Source organism: Patiria miniata, unplaced genomic scaffold (genome assembly GCF_015706575.1).
Source record: "Patiria miniata isolate m_02_andy unplaced genomic scaffold, ASM1570657v1 HiC_scaffold_7, whole genome shotgun sequence".
NCBI classification, from domain to species: Eukaryota; Metazoa; Echinodermata; class Asteroidea; order Valvatida; family Asterinidae; genus Patiria; species Patiria miniata.
In genome coordinates this window covers 36,626,748-36,641,705 of record NW_024037074.1, presented here as the reverse complement: position 1 = coordinate 36,641,705, position 14,958 = coordinate 36,626,748, and the positions used below count along the sequence as shown (strand labels likewise).

Sequence of the window (14,958 nt, the reverse complement as noted above, 5' to 3'; positions counted from 1 at the left end):
TGAACAGCAAGGGGCTAACTTGAGACATCGATCCGGGTGAGCTATACTCGAACGTATCATAAGAGTGCTGGGACAGTTTTGGTGCTACAGTGAGTAACAGGCAGGGCAGTTTTGGGTGCTACAGTGACTAAAAGATAAAATAAGATATGCAGGCCTGTACCAGGGATGGGTGTTAATACATGTACATGTACCTTTGAAAAGTGTCATTTGAACAGCTGAATTATATTTTTGTTGTGTGATTTATGGCTTGCATACATTTTGCTTGCACAATGTAGGCCTAAGTCTTTACAATTTGCAATAATTATGTTTTGCCCTTCACCGACATATAACCACTGTCTACTCGGTGTGTTACCCCGAGTGAAAGTTAAACTATCTCACGTGCTCGGTGGTCGAGTGGTAAGACGTCTGCTCAACAAAGCAGAAGGTTGTGGGTTCGATTCCCACCCGAGTGCTTTTGCTGACTTTCACTCGGGTTGAACACACTGAGTATACAGTGTTTGTACGTCAATGAAGGGCAAAACCTAATATTGACAGAAATTCCATCTTATGAATAGTCTTTACAACTTGATATGAACACTCCTCAATAGAAATGATACATGACACTCATTTGAAAATCCTCTGTACATGCAGGCCTGGCATATCTTTTAAAAGTAAAGGCCTCATTGGCCTACATGTAGGTTGGAAGTAACATGGCTTGATAGGATCATTTGCAAGTACTCAAAAATAACCTGTTAAATAAGCATAAAATTTTGTTCATGGTCTTTCTGTTTTATTTTATAACACGTACCTCACCCACAGATTCTGTGTCTTGATTGGCCGAGAACGAGTCACATGGTACCTTCTATTTTTGCTATATTTCTGTGCATGGCCAAAAGGTACTATGCCCGGTGTAGCAACCAAAGTACTTTACCATTAGCAACCAAAGTACTATTTCCACGGCGCGGTATTTGTGTGCAAATGCATGCTGGTGTGCACGTATTATTCGAGAGTACGCAACAGAGTTGGGTTCAAACACTTCGTGAAGGAGTGGTTTGGAAGAAAGAAATACTTTTCCCACCACTTTTATATTCGAATTGAAGTTTATTGTGTTCAGATTTGAATAATTTAAAATATTAAAACCAAGCAGAATCTGTGGGTGAAGTATTAGAAAACAAATATTGACTTCTTTATCTCGTGGTGTAGTAAAACAAGCCTCCCTCGGTGATCCATGGAGCATTCTATTTTCCCTCGGCTTTGCCTCGGGAAAAATAAAATGTCAATGGATCACCGAGGGAGGCTAGTTTTACTACACCACTCGAAGCAGCCCATATTTGTATAGTATGAGTGATTAAGCAGTGCCTGTAATTATAGTAGGAAATTATCCTGATGCAAATTCCATCCAAAGTCAAATACTGAGAAAGTGTAATTTTTTAATGATGAATGGTAAGAGAGCCACATGTTTGCAGTTGTAGTGGCTTGGTGTAAGAGTATGGTCTTGTACTTGTAACAGCCCTTGGGTATGTTGCAGTTAGAAGTGGATTGCACCAGCATTCCTGGTGTCATTTTTACAGGACAAATAATGACAAAACTATATATATTGGCCAATTATAAAGCTAAGCAGGTCAATGACATAAGTGTATTTTATACTGATGTGGGACGTTTATTGCTCAAGATGTACATGGCACTCAAGAACACACAACTGAAGGCACCATGGAGCACTTGGTCTTGTAGAACGCCATGCCCCACACCGTGGGAGTCTTACAATATTGATCCTATTTCATACAAGTGGCCATCTGCCCATTCACTGCTTGTACATGTACATAATTATGTACCGTGATCAAAGCAGGATACATGGAAAATAAATGTGAAGATAGCATCGGCCTCCTTGGCGAGTGCAAGATACAATTACATGTATTACGCATTATTGATATGTGCAATGCCGTATTTTGATAAGATGGCTTTTATGTCTATAGTGGTATATACAAACCACTACTTTACTGCATCGTGGTGCCAAGACATGATATGAATGTGCATTTATTTTGGTGTAAAGTAAACACTTTACCTGGGTTAAAGCCAAAAGTATCCTCTTTATAAATAAATGCAAATGTGATGTATGATCTGGCAAGGATTCTAAAGAATAATGTAATAAGCAGTGTGCAGCTGTGTCATTGCAATTGCTTCTTCAGGGAGTTTGGACCTCGCCAGTGCCAACCAAAGGGTCTCGATCTCAGGGTGAGAAGTTTACAGTGCAGTGGAAACGATCAAAGGCAAAGTTTGCACCATCACTGATCAACACAAGGCATTGATGCACGGTGGAATATTTGTCTCTAAAGAAACACGGCAGAGCTCTTTATGTAAAGTTCAAGTTAGCTGGGAAATGACAGTGACAGCTCATCAGATCCTGGTCGACTTTTACCAGTAAAATGCAGCAGAGCCTGCAGTATTAGAAATCCAGGATAAGCCTTACTGGATGATGGGCAAGAAACTTGACATAAACACCTGCAGACTCAACTAGGCCTGAAATGATTGCAAGTAGTACAAGCTGCCCCTTGCTTACAGCTAAATGGGTAACTGTACATACGCCGAGTGGGATGGTTGTTTTTCCCTGAGCTGTCACATCGGTAATCCTGCCGAACCCCACTAACAGTGAAACAGATCAGCATCTAGTTGGGCTGTTTAAAGATGTCTGTATCCTAGGATACTGCAAAGCCAGAAATGATGTTAACCTGAGCATGCTTGTACATCAGAGATTCTGCCATTGAAGTGGCTCAATAGAAACTGTACGTGCACATGTTTTCCTGAGCTGTAGAGACGTTGCAGAGACAAAACTGGAAAGTTTGCAGCAGAACATGGCATACATGCATGTCGATGGTCTTGGATTTAGTTCTGATGACGTTTTCTGAGCTCAATGCATGGCAGTGACTCCACTCAATAACCTCCAACATTGCAGTGGGACATCTGATACAGCAGCTTTGTGTATGTCCTGGGTTAGTTTGAGCTGTGGGTCACTCTGCAGAAATCCGCCGAACCTGAAACTTTGCAGCAGGACTTGGCATAGATGATCAAGGATTCAGCTCTGATAGTGATGTTTTCTGATGAGCTCTTCGGCATTGCAGAGACTCAGCTAGATCGAGACCCTTAAACAATGCAGTGGCACATGGCATAAAGGCGAGCTGCTTATAATTAGCACAGAGTTTAAAAGAGGAGGTGCCTGATCCTTGGAATAACCCAACATCAGGGTGACGGCGGGGTATCAGTATCCTGCTGTCGGTAAAGGCGTAATCCTCTACTCTCGTTTAGGACTGAAGTTTTGCATGATATGCATAATTCATCTTGGGCTTTTATTCAAAAGAAAAAGTAAGATTCTTATAAAGAACAGTTTGATATTTGATTCAGCAGTACTTAAATGTTTTGCTGTTTATACATGTACTTCATTGAACCAAAGCATTTCAGCTGTTATAATTTTAGCAATTATATTTTGTGCTCACTTTTCATTGTGATGAATTCTTTTTAATGGATAATTTACATGGTTGTGACTTTTGATGGAAATTGCGTCAGGTTGGTGTAATGTTTATTTAAAGTTTTCCGTAATGACATGGTAATTCTCAAGTTTAACCCTCCTGCTGTTTCAACAAACACAGACAGTAGAAAAAAAGAATCCTCTTTCCCAGCCACGCTTTTTACACAAGCTAGTCACGAACAGTCACATCATATTTCATGCAAGTTAGCATGTGACTAGTCAAATTCAGTCAGCAGACAAAAGCAGGCAAGAAGTAGATACAGCTGGCTTATCAACACCTGCAGTCAAAACATAGCTGTATCAAGTTACATAAACAGTCACAGCCAGTCAATCCTGCTTTATGTAGGCTGGGATCTCTAAACTGTTAAAAACAGTCACTTCACTGATTTTGACTGAAAGGACCACTTTTAAACCGAATGTATGTTTGCGTAAGAGGGTTAACGTTGGTTTTTGCCGGAATTTGCCCTTTACTGATTACGGCATTGGAGGGCAAAATGCAGTAACATTTTGGCTTACATGTAAATTTATGCATGTAGGTGTTCAGACCAAATGCCTATTGTAAAAATTAATTAGATGCATTACAGTGGCGTATATTAAGCTGGGTGGTGGTGGGGGGGGGGGGGTAGGCAGCATTTGACGGTGTCATAAAAATAAAATAAAAACAAATACTCTATTTAAGAGCTTTGAAGATGCTTCAGACATCGCCCCCCCCCCCACGAAAAGATATATGCTACTGACTACATTCATACATGTACAAGTACCCTATTTTTTGTTTATTAAGTTAATTAATGCACTTGTGCCTGCCAACCTACATGTACCTGAGATTGATGCCTGATAATTAACAATCGATCTTTTTTTCAAATGATTTTGGACTGAATAATGCTTTCTGTTTTAGTGGCAAACACAAGCATAGATGCTAGTTTGTTGTATAGCCCAACCATAACGCCAAGGCCATGTGTTGGCTACAAACTATAGAAAGAACACAGAAAGACATAAAGTCAAAGTGCAATTTTTCATATTTAAGTGGAAATGAACATGAAAGTTCATCATGCCAATGTGGTTTTTGTTGCCTGTGAATATGTTTTGCATGAGTGCAAAGCCTTTTTCTTTGACATTTTTGTGTGGTACATGTATGTGGAAATAAGGAATAGGCGCCTAATCCTCGGAATAACCCAACATCAGGGTGACACTGGGGGTATCTCCAGCTGTCGGTGACGGCGCAAATAACCCTAAATACTTTGAACAGTTTAGGAGCCCTGTATTAGAAAATAATTTAACTCTTCAATTACAATGTGCTTTTCATTTGTTGCTTATTAAAGCTATACATGTACTGGTACATTATTTGAATGCAAAATAAAGCCATATTTTCCTGACCATGTACCTCACTTGTTACAGAAATGAGTTCAAGGGTTTTTAAAGTTAACCCTAACGATCCTCCAATTTTAATACGATTTTGCACATTTAATGTTAGTTTTTTACTGTCATAGTCTAGCAATTTATTTATAGAGTATGAATGGGGTTAACAGTCATTAGAAGGACTAGCCTTGTTTTTGAAGAATTAAATATCCAACCTGTAATAGGCACTGTAGTGTGCAAAACTGTCATGCCTAAGTCACTGTAGTACTATGTAGCACCCGAAACAGCCAATGCACTCCATGGTTTTATTGATTACGTTCAGTGAAAAACCACAATGTAGTACAAGTGCTGATGGAATTAACATTTATTTAAAAGTATGCAGAAAATAATGTCATTTTCTGTTATACAAAATAAGTCAGCTGATGCCGTTTTCCAAGATGAACTTTTGTGTTCACTGTAATTTTAAGATAAGGTATTTGCCTTTTAACTATGTCTTTTTGGGCGAATAAAATGTCCTAATTATTTGAGATAATTATATTTGAATATAAACAGGAGGTCATGGGTTCACTCCCAGCTGAGCAAGCTTGTGATTTTGTTTCCTACCAAACTCTTAGAAAGCACTGGTGTACATACCCACAATGACAAACTATCCAAATCATAAAACAGGTCTTCATCATTCAATCTATTACCTTTGAATTACCTTTCGCATCCGTTGAATATTGCCCCCTGCAGTTTTTAAGGTCGTTCGCGTAATAGGTACTAACGGGTACGGAAATAGTCTTAAATATATTTAATGTTCTGTTGTTTATAATGAATGATTCCATGGCAAACGGTAAGTGTACTCTTGGCCAAAGAAATCTTGTCCACTTGACCATCATGAAAGATTATAGAGACACCCTTCTTGATATTCTTGGCTGGTTCATATTCTGATTCCGAGGAAGTGCAGTTGAACCCTTTATTATATCTTTCACCTTGCCTCTTGTATTTTCTTTGCTGTCCTTAACTTCAACACATTTGCAAACGTCTTGAGGAAAGCCTCTGATACAGAATCTTGACAGAGTAAAACTGGCTTTTGATGATGCCCAGTTGCCTACAATCCTATGCATCTCATGTTCTTGGAGAAGATAAGACTGCTCTTGCCCTTAAATCCTGGAATTAATCATGACAGGGCCAACACATGTATCCCCACGGGAAACAAAAGGTGACGCTGCACCATTAAGCCAACAATGCTGTGTTATTTTGATAAGTTTTCACCAATGTTTTATTGTGTGCAGAATACTTATTTTTGGCTCTGCATTGCCAATTTGTTTTTGCAGAACCTGAAAATATAATCCTTTGAAATAATTACTTTCTTGTAATTACTACATGTGTAGCCCTTTAAGCAGGGAAACTACCTTGTAATTTACAGCTCATGAGTTCTTGGTGCAGTTTACAACTGAACAATATATTTTGCTGACAAACACCAATGAGGAACATAGTGATATGATACCATGTCACGTATATACCCTGGGTAACTAGAGAACTTGCAGATGGGGTGCAAGGAACTTGTCATAATTGCCTGTCAATACAGCTAGGTATAATATGACGGATTGATCTGTTTTGACTCTGCATGAATACCACTGAATGAGTAGCACATCAGTGGAGCTTGGTATGGTATACCTGCCCTATGGAGAAGGTGGGATTACTGAGCTATGCACGGATCTTTCATCTTGCCAAAGGAATCAAACTAATGGCAATGTACTTGGCTTGGTAATACACTGCAGCCATGCATTAGCTTGATAGAATTTTATGTAGAGGAGAATGCAAACTTAAATACCTTTGTGCCCCTCCCACCAAAACTGGGAATTTTTTAGACCTGTTTCAAGAGGACTTTTTTTCACGACTGCCCCTTTTTAACAGAGTGAACGTCTTCAATTGAAAAGCACCACCAATCATCCGATAATGTCAGATGACATTATCAATTGACAAGTGTCTAACCTGTAAACACTTTAGGCACTTCAATGCTTTGCATTCTTTTGCCAAACGGCCAATGGTACCACATCGGGCACATGCAGGTGCGTACCTGGCCCGACTGAGAAATCCAGGCATTGCGATCTCCTATTCTGATGACCGAAGGGATGTTCCATGTGATCCTCATTCTACACCGATGGTTTCCTTTGAAGACAGTGGGCTCATGCGGAAAATTGCAGAAACGTCCTCTAACACCTGACCAAATCAGGACAGAATTTAGCAGACCACATTGTCGTCCATATCTAAAGACACATAATTCACCGTGACGACAGTGATGCCATCAAAGTCGGTTGGCTGACACCTGTTGAGACAGACTCTCTGCACATAGCAGAAGATTTTAACTTGATGTCTAAACGGTTGCCAGGCAACTGCTGGGCAGCAGAAAGGTGGTCCTTGGCTGAAATTCCCACCTTGCGCAGTACGAAATTCATACAAAATTAATCAAATAAAAATGTACATAATCTGAAAGTTCTTAAATTATTGTAAAAGCAAACATAGAATGAGCGCCCCAATATTTAATGGAAATAAAAAAATCATTAACTGTAACTGTACAATTTAAGTATTTACAAAGTGTGTGCAAAGAGATTGCCAAGATTTTACAGGAATCTTGCAAAATTAAATATACAAAATTTCAAGACACACTCGGACATTCTGCGAAAACAAAGCTAAGAGAATGTAGAATACAAAGCAGATCACTCAGGAAAGCAACGCTTGGTCTCAATCTTAATACAGAGTGCGTTTTTTCTTCACTTCTGTTTCTCAATTTCTTAGGATACAGCATCTTGAAATTGTTATCTTCTATTCTGTTTCTTTCAAAGCAAATGAAACACTTCAGGCTACTTTTGAATCTAAGCAGAATATCAACTTTGGAGTCAATAAAGCGAAATTGCACATCGAGAATTCCAAATGACTTTCAGAAGTTTTGCAATGAGAATTAGGACAGTAACGTTGCTAACGTTTTCCCCTGAAACAAGAATTCTAGTAGGATTGCTGAGAAAGAAGTGATTGTTCCCAGTGATTTTTTTTTCAGAATATGCTCTACAAATGGCCAGGAGGGTAGTGTCTTAATACAGTACAAATTCTTGCTAAAAGTGCCAAAATTCTTGCTTCAAGTGCCAATATTCTTGCTTCAAGTGCCAATATTCTTGCTTCAAGTGCCATTATTCTTGCTTAAAGTGCCAATATTCTTGCTGAAAGTGCCAATATTCTTGCTTAAAGTGCCAATATCCTTGCCTATGGTGCCAATATTATTGCTACTACTAAGTACTAGTGCCAATATTCTTGCTTCACCGTGGGCTAGCCCTTAGTTTGATAGAATTTTAATGTGGAGGAGATTGCTAATTTTAATACCTTTGTCGTCTCCCCCCCCCCCCCAACTGGAAATTTGTGAGACCTGTTTCAAGAGGACTTTTTTCACGACTGCCCCTTTTAAACATAGAACATTTTCAATTGAAAAGCACCACTTACCGGTATCATCCGATAGTGTCGAATGACATTATCAATTGACAAGTGTCCGACCTGTAAACACTTAAGGCACTTCAATGCTTTGCATTCTTTTACCAAACGGCCAATGGTACCACATTGGGCACAGGTGCGTACCTGGCCTGACTGAGAAATCCAGGCATTGCGATCTCCTATTCTGATGACCGAAAGGATGTTCAATGTGATCCTCATTCTACACCGATGGTTTCCTTTGAAGACAGTGGGCTCATGCGGAAAGTTACAGAAACGTCCCTCTATAAACCTAAACATATCAGGACAGAATTGAGTGGACCACATTGTCGTCCATATCTAAAGATACATATTTCACCGTGACGACAGTGATGCCATCAAAGTCGGTCAGCTGACACCCCTTGAGAGCCTCTAATTTTGGAACAGAGTCTTGAACTTGACGACTTGAACTTGACATCGAAACGGTTGCCAAGCAACTGCTCGGCAGCAGAAAGGTGGTCCTTGGTTGAAATTCCCACCTTGCGCAGTTTCTCGAACAGAGAAGTAACTTATGCCTAGAGAAATTACATACATTAATCATACGAAATTAATTCAATAAAAATAATCTGAAAAGTTTGTAAATTATTGTAAAAGCAAACATGAACGCCCCAATATTTAATGGAAACCAAAAAATCATACTGTACAATTTAAGTACATGTATTTACAACGTGTGTGCAACTTGAAGAATTTACCAAGATTTACAGGAATTGACAGGAAGGTTGCGGGTTCAAGTCCAGGATGGGAATTTTTGATTTTAAAATTTTATTTCTTTTTGGGTAAATTGAAACTTTATAGTTAATTTCGTAACCACTAAAAAGTGTGAGATTATGCTGAGTTCAATGGTACGGACTGCTGACTCTAAATCTGAAGGTTGCGGGTTCAAGTCCAGGATGGGAATTTTTGATTTTAAAATTTTATTTCTTTTTGGGTAAATTGAAACTTTATAGTTAATTTCGTAACCACTAAAAAGTGTGAGATTATGCTTAGTCCAATGGTATGGACTGCTGACTCTCAATCTGAAGGTTGTGGGTTCAAATCCAGGCTGGGAATTTGAGTTTTTTAAATTTTATTGCTTTTGGAGTAAATTGAAACTTTATAGTTAATTTCGTAACCACTAAAAAGTGTGAAATTATGCTTAGTCCAATGGTACGGACTGCTGACTCCAAATCTGAAGGTTGTGGGTTCAAATCCTGGCTGGGAATTTGAGTAGGATGGGAATTTTAGACTTTTAAAATTTTATTTCTTTTGGGGTAAATTGAAACTTCATAGTTAATTTCGTAACCACTAAAAAAGTGTGAAATTATGCTTAGTCCAATGGTACGGACTGCTGACTCTAAATCTGAAGGTTGTGGGTTCAAATCCTGGCTGGGAATTTGAGATTTTAAAATGTTATTGCTTTTGGGGTAAATTGAAACTTTATAGTTAATTTCGTAACCACTAAATGGCGTGAAATTATGCTTAGTCAAATGGTATGGACTGCTGACTCTAAATCTGAAGGTTGTGGGTTCAAATCCAGGCTGGGAATTTGAGTTTTTTAAATGGCGTGAAATTATGCTTAGTCCAATGGTATGGACTGCTGACTCTAAATCTGAAGGTTGTGGGTTCAAATCCAGGCTGGGAATTTGAGTTTTTTAAATTTTATTGCTTTTGGAGTAAATTGAAACTTTATAGTTAATTTCGTAACCACTAAAAAGTGTGAAATTATGCTTAGTCCAATGGTACGGACTGCTGACTCTAAATCTGAAGGTTGTGGGTTCAAATCCAGGCTGGGAATTTGAGATTTTAAAATTTTATTGCTTTTGGAGTAAATTGAAACTTTATAGTTAATTTCGTAACCACTAAAAAGTGTGAAATTATGCTCAGTCCAATGGTATTGACTGCTGACTCTAAATCTGAAGGTTGTGGGTTCAAATCCTGGCTGGGAATTTGAGATTTTAAAATGTTATTGCTTTTGGGGTAAATTGAAACTTTATAGTTAATTTCGTAACCACTAAAAAATGTGAAATTATGCTTAGTCCAATGGTACGGACTGCTGACTCTAAATCTGAAGGTTGTGGGTTCAAATCCAGGCTGGGAATTTGAGATTTTAAAATGTTATTGCTTTTGGGGTAAATTGAAACTTTATAGTTAATTTCGTAACCACTACATGGTGTGAAATTATGCTTAGTCCAATGGTATGGACTGCTGACTCTAAATCTGAAGGTTGTGGGTTCAAATCCAGGCTGGGAATTTGAGTTTTTAAAATTTTATTGCTTTTGGAGTAAATTGAAACTTTATAGTTAATTTTGTAACCACTAAAAAGTGTGAAATTATGCTCAGTCCAATGGTACGGACTGCTGACTCTTAATCTGAAGGTTGTGGGTTCAAATCCAGGCTGGGAATTTGAGATTTTAAAATTTTATTGCTTTTGGGGTAAATTGAAACTTTATAGTTAATTTCGTAACCACTAAAAAGTGTGAAATTATGCTTAGTCCAATGGTACGGACTGCTGACTCCAAATCTGAAGGTTGTGGGTTCAAATCCTGGCTGGGAATTTGAGTAGGATGGGAATTTTAGACTTTTAAAATTTTATTTCTTTTGGGGTAAATTGAAACTTCATAGTTAATTTCGTAACCACTAAAAAAGTGTGAAATTATGCTCGGTCCAATGGTACGGACTGCTGACTCTAAATCTGAAGGTTGTGGGTTCAAATCCTGGCTGGGAATTTGAGATTTTAAAATGTTATTGCTTTTGGGGTAAATTGAAACTTTATAGTTAATTTCGTAACCACTAAATGGCGTGAAATTATGCTTAGTCAAATGGTATGGACTGCTGACTCTAAATCTGAAGGTTGTGGGTTCAAATCCAGGCTGGGAATTTGAGTTTTTTAAATTTTATTGCTTTTGGAGTAAATTGAAACTTTATAGTTAATTTCGTAACCACTAAAAAGTGTGAAATTATGCTTAGTCCAATGGTACGGACTGCTGACTCTAAATCTGAAGGTTGTGGGTTCAAATCCAGGCTGGGAATTTGAGATTTTAAAATTTTATTGCTTTTGGAGTAAATTGAAACTTTATAGTTAATTTCGTAACCACTAAAAAGTGTGAAATTATGCTCAGTCCAATGGTATGGACTGCTGACTCTAAATCTGAAGGTTGTGGGTTCAAATCCTGGCTGGGAATTTGAGATTTTAAAATGTTATTGCTTTTGGGGTAAATTGAAACTTTATAGTTAATTTCGTAACCACTAAAAAATGTGAAATTATGCTTAGTCCAATGGTACGGACTGCTGACTCTAAATCTGAAGGTTGTGGGTTCAAATCCAGGCTGGGAATTTGAGATTTTAAAATGTTATTGCTTTTGGGGTAAATTGAAACTTTATAGTTAATTTCGTAACCACTACATGGTGTGAAATTATGCTTAGTCCAATGGTATGGACTGCTGACTCTAAATCTGAAGGTTGTGGGTTCAAATCCAGGCTGGGAATTTGAGTTTTTAAAATTTTATTGCTTTTGGAGTAAATTGAAACTTTATAGTTAATTTTGTAACCACTAAAAAGTGTGAAATTATGCTCAGTCCAATGGTACGGACTGCTGACTCTTAATCTGAAGGTTGTGGGTTCAAATCCAGGCTGGGAATTTGAGATTTTAAAATTTTATTGCTTTTGGGGTAAATTGAAACTTTATAGTTAATTTCGTAACCACTAAAAAGTGTGAAATTATGCTCAGTCCAGTGGTACGGACTGCTGACTCTAAATCTGAAGGTTGTGGGTTCAAATCCAAGCTAGAAATTTTAGATTTAATTTTTTTTTTCTTTTTGGGTAAATTGAAACTTTAGCCTACAGTTAATTTTGTTACCACTAAGAAGTATGAAATTATGCTCAGTCCAATGGTATGGACTGCTGACTCTGAAGGTTGCGGGTTCAAATCCACAAGTCCAAAGTCGGAATTTTAGATTATAAAATTTTATTGCTTTTGGGGTAAATTGAAACTTTATAGTTAATTTCGTAACCACTAAAAAGTGGGAAATTATGCTCAGTCCAATGGAACGGACTGCTGACTCTAAATCTGAAGGTTGTGGGTTCAAATCCTGGCTGGGAATTTGAGATTTTAAAATGTTATTGCTTTAGGGGTAAATTGAAACTTTATAGTTAATTTCGTAACCACTACATGGCGTGAAATTATGCTTAGTCCAATGGTATGGACTGCTGACTCTAAATCTGAAGGTTGTGGGTTCAAATCCAGGCTGGGAATTTGAGTTTTTTAAATGTTATTGCTTTTGGGGTTAATTGAAACTTTATAGTTAATTTCGTAACCACTAAAAAGTGTGAAATTATGCTCAGTCCAATGGTACGGACTGCTGACTCTAAATCTGAAGTTGTGGGTTCAAATCCAGGCTGGGAATTTGAGATTTAAAAATTTTATTTCTTTTGAGGTAAATTGAAACTTTATAGTTAATTTCGTAACCACTAAAAAGTGTGAAATTATGCTCAGTCCAGTGGTACGGACTGCTGACTCTAAATCTGAAGGTTGTGGGTTCAAATCCAGGCTGGGAATTTTAGACTTTTAAAATGTTATTGCTTTTGGGGTAAATTGAAACTTTATAGTTAATTTCGTAACCACTACATGGCGTGAAATTATGCTTAGTCCAATGGTATGGACTGCTGACTCTAAATCTGAAGGTTGTGGGTTCAAATCCAGGCTGGGAATTTGAGTTTTTAAAATGTTATTGCTTTTGGGGTAAATTGAAACTTTATAGTTAATTTTGTAACCACTAAAAAGTGTGAAATTATGCTCAGTCCAATGGTACGGACTGCTGACTCTAAATCTGAAGGTTGTGGGTTCAAATCCAGGCTGGGAATTTGAGATTTAAAAATTTTATTGCTTTTGAGGTAAATTGAAACTTTATAGTTAATTTCGTAACCACTAAAAAGTGTGAAATTATGCTCAGTCCAGTGGTACGGACTGCTGACTCTAAATCTGAAGGTTGTGGGTTCAAATCCAGGCTGGGAATTTTAGACTTTTAAAATTGAATTTCTTATTGGGTAAATTGAAACTTTATAGTTAATTTCGTATCACTAAAAAGTGTCAAATTATGCTTAGTCCAATGGTACGGGTGGCTGACTCTAAATCTGAAGGTTGTGGGTTCAAATCCAAGCTAGAAATTTTAGATTTAATTTTTTTTTTCTTTTTGGGTAAATTGAAACTTTAGCCTACAGTTAATTTTGTTACCACTAAGAAGTATGAAATTATGCTCAGTCCAATGGTATGGACTGCTGACTCTGAAGGTTGCGGGTTCAAATCCACAAGTCCAAAGTCGGAATTTTAGATTATAAAATTTGATTTCTTTTTGGGTAAATTGAAACTTTATAGTTAATTTTGTAACTGCTTAAAAGTGTGAAATTATGCTTAGTCCAATGGTATGGACTGCTGACTCTAAATCTGAAGGTTGTGGGTTCAAATCCAGGATGGCAATTTTAGACTTTTAAAATTTTATTTCTTTTGGGGTAAATTGAAACTTCATAGTTAATTTCGTAACCACTAAAAAGTGTGAAATTATGCTTAGTCCAATGGTATGGACTGCTGACTCTAAATCTGAAGGTTGTGGGTTCAAATCCAGGCTGGGAATTTGAGTTTTTAAAATTTTATTGCTTTTGGGGTAAATTGAAACTTTATAGTTAATTTCGTAACCACTAAAAAAGTGTGAAATTATGCCCAGTCCAATGGTACGGACTGCTGACTCTAAATCTGAAGGTTGTGGGTTCAAATCCAGGTTTGGAATTTGAGATTTAAAATTTTTATTGCTTTTGGGGTAAATTGAAACTTTATAGTTAATTTCGTAACCACTAAAAAGTGTCAAATTATGCTCAGTCTAGTGGTACGGACTGCTGACTCTAAATCTGAAGGTTGTGGGTTCAAATCCAGGCTGGGAATTTTAGACTTTTAAAATTTTATTTCTTTTGGGGTAAATTAAAACTTCATAGTTAATTTCGTAACCACTAAAAAGTGTCAAATTATGCTCAGTCCAGTGGTACGGACTGCTGACTCTAAATCTGAAGGTTGTGGGTTCAAATCCAGGCTGGGAATTTTAGACTTTTAAAATTTTATTTCTTTTGGGGTAAATTAAAACTTCATAGTTAATTTCGTAACCACTAAAATGTGTGAAATTATGCTTAGTCCAATGGTATGGACTGCTGACTCTAAATCTGAAGGTTGTGGGTTCAAATCCTGGCTGGGAATTTGAGATTTAAAATTTTTATTTCTTTTGGGGTATATTGAAACTTTATTATTAATTTCGTAAACCTCTAGAAAGTGTGAAATGATGCTCAGTCCAATGGTATGGACTGCTGCCTCTAAATCTGACGGTTGTGGGTTCAAATCCAGGGTGGGGGGGGGGGGGAATTTTAGACATTGAAATTTCATTTCTTTTTGGGTAAATTGAAACTTTATAGTTAATTTCGTGGTACGGACTGCTGACTCTAATTTCGGAGGTTGCAGGTTCAATGCCACAGTGGAAAATTTAGATTTAAAAATTTTATTACTTTTTAGGTCAATGGTTTTGATGCCGTGTTTTATAAATAGCGCCCTCTGTAGTGAACGCGCCCAGCCAGGCCTGTGCGATGCC

General features: G+C 37.5%; 1 non-coding gene across 1 annotated transcript; it reads left to right on the top strand.

Annotated features, from left to right (window-relative positions):
- Positions 1–380: 380 nt before the first annotated feature.
- Positions 381–453, top strand: Trnav-aac. Its single transcript has one exon. It is a non-coding gene; the product is annotated as a tRNA-Val (tRNA).
- Positions 454–14,958: the final 14,505 nt, after the last annotated feature.